At 38.6% G+C, this 2,607-nt stretch overlaps 1 long non-coding RNA gene across 1 annotated transcript; it reads left to right on the top strand.

The window, feature by feature from the left end:
* The first annotated feature begins 476 nt into the window (after window positions 1–476).
* Window positions 477–2,580, top strand: LOC113307987. Its single transcript, XR_003339412.1, has 5 exons — window positions 477–1,197; window positions 1,816–1,878; window positions 1,986–2,239; window positions 2,326–2,407; window positions 2,519–2,580. It is a non-coding gene; the product is annotated as an uncharacterized LOC113307987 (long non-coding RNA).
* Window positions 2,581–2,607: the final 27 nt, after the last annotated feature.

Here is a 2,607-nt window from a genome sequence, read left to right as displayed (position 1 = left end):
GCCTGCATGGGACGTACACTTTATCAACGCCTGGCGTGGGGCGTTAAGAATATCAACGCCGTGCTGGGGCGTTTGTATAATCTTCGTCTGAATGGGGCGTTCATTTTATTAACGCCTGACGTGGGGCGTAAACTTTATCAACGTCCCAACGGGCGAACATTTTATCAACGCCTGAACCGGGCGTAACTTATATAAACGCCTCTTTATGGGGCGGTGACTTTACGTACGTTTCACAACAGGCGTAGATTATATATACGCCCGATGCCAAACGGTGATTATACCTCCGCTCCACTATATATAGTTTTGGTCTTGGTCCCAGATCAAATATGGTCTGGAATTTGGTTTTGGTCCAGATTTTAGTCTTTACTCCGTCCCGTTGCGTCTCCTCCCTGAATCATAATTATAGGTTTACTCGTCCATTGCAGTTGCTCTAACGCTAAGTCCCATCTTTCATTTCCTTTTTCTTCCGTCGAAAATCTCAAACCAGAGAGGCGAAAAAGAGATCCTCTTTACCTTCTCAGTTTCTTCCATCGATCTCTCGATCAAACCTCTTTCTCTTCTCTTCTTTTCTGTTTTATCTCCTCCTTCTCTTTTATTAATATCTGCTTGTCCTGTGCAAAGCGAGATAGAGAAAGTAGAAATTAGGGTTTCAATCTCTATTTCGATGGCGCGCCAGATCAATTGACATCTAGGGTTTGGTTATTGTGTTTTGTCTGAATTAGGTTTTGAGATATTGGTGACGAGCTGTCCAGAAGAATTGTGTTTTGGTGATTTAGATGCAGTGAGATTGCGGGTTCTTGGTGCTGGTGTTGGAGAAGGTTTGAACAAGAAATTGCAGATGAATGAGTTGATGCAACAGAGAAAGAATGGAGTCACAGAGTACGTGAATTATTGATAGTATTGGTGGTTTTGTTGGCTGAAAAACTACAGAAGAAGACTAGATGAATGTATTAGGTTTACAGGAAAATGGTGTGATGGAGTTGATGGGTACTGCAAATGGATTGCTTACATGGGTTTCTGTGTTATTGTATGCAAGGGAATGAGATTGATGGTGATTTGTCCTGAGAAGAAAGTAGAATGGTGTTCTGCAGTGTTGCAATGGGTTGCATATGGAGAATGCCTCGAGTGTGCTGTTCTGATGGTGTTCTTCCTCAATTTCATCCCCCTGCTGATCAGAATGAGGGTTTGCTTTTAATAGTAAGTCGCTAACAATGGGGTTTGTTGTTTTGTTTGTACTATGCATATTGGGTATTTTGATTGTACTTTGAAATTGATGTTAGGGTATAGCAATCCTCAAAACTAGATAAATTTTTATATCTACTTTGAAATTAATGAATTTTCTCATCCTAATTTAGCATAACTGTAATCACAACCAGTGCCATAATCACCAGATCTATTCAAGACTGACCATGAGAGTCATAAGCTTATTTCTGTAGCAGTTATACTCTACAGCGGTGGTATGCAAAACATTGCTGGTGTTTAAGATTGATTGAAGATATTATTTTTTGTTCGTGGTTTCAATTTGTCATGTTGTCCCTCGAAGATATTACATTGTTTTTCTCTAAGATGTCATCTCAGGAATGTGTGACTACATGATAGAAGCACTAATTGATCTCGATAGCATCAGAAGAATTTCATATAATTTGTTGATCTATGAGAGATTTACTTTGTTATTTTGCCTTTAATTTCCATTTTACTTGAATGACATACTGTTCCTTTTAGATTGGGGTGTTCTTTATGCGGTAATGGATATTGCTATTATCAGTTTCTTTACATTTTTCATCTCTAATATACTGCCTTCTTATTCCTTGAAAGGTGAGGGCGGGCGATTTTCTGGTGGTTTCGAGATCAGTGTTTTTGGGCTTGTTCATGAAACTGGTATATGCACATGAATAAGTTGCTCTACTTGGTATCACATTATAATCAGATTTCTACTCTGAAACCCTATTGTCAGTTTCTTATCAGTTTTTTGTTTTGCCTGGCAGGGGATCTATCTAAGCTCCCTGACGTATCTGTTGAACTTGTGTGCAACACAATCGAAGATTAAATCTAATTCATAATTATTTATTTGACCAAAAACAGGACCCCCTGTTGATCTTCATAAGAAACCTTTGTGCTATTAAATTGTATTTTTTGCTGGACCAGATGCCAAAAAGCCATCAATGGATGCTATATAAAGGCTTACACTTGGAGGTGATTTAGAATTGACAATGATGAGTGATTTCTACTAAGCATGGCTGTATGAATTCTCCCTCTTAAGTTCTAATTTTCAACAAATATAGTGCTAGATTCAATTGTTAACTCTGTCCTGTTTGATTGTAATAGGGATGCCATGCGCGTATTGCAACACCCAAAGTTCAGCTTGGCTTGCCAGAGCTTACACTTGGTGTTATCCCTGGATTTGGAGGTAATTGATCTATTTCAGATTTTGAATATAAAGCCAGCTGTTTTGAATTAAGTCAGGCCATTTCGTGTCATCTCTCTGTACTCACCAAAGAAACTAATTGATATTTGTTAGGAACTCAACGACTTCCAAGGCTGGTAGGGACACCAAAGGCTATTGAAATGATGTTGGTAAGTCTATGTTCTGATGAATTTGCTTGACAT

Source organism: Papaver somniferum, chromosome 9 (genome assembly GCF_003573695.1).
Source record: "Papaver somniferum cultivar HN1 chromosome 9, ASM357369v1, whole genome shotgun sequence".
Taxonomy (NCBI): Eukaryota; Viridiplantae; Streptophyta; class Magnoliopsida; order Ranunculales; family Papaveraceae; genus Papaver; species Papaver somniferum.
The sequence above is the reverse complement of the archived record's forward strand: the minus strand, read 5'-3'. Positions and strand labels throughout refer to the sequence as shown.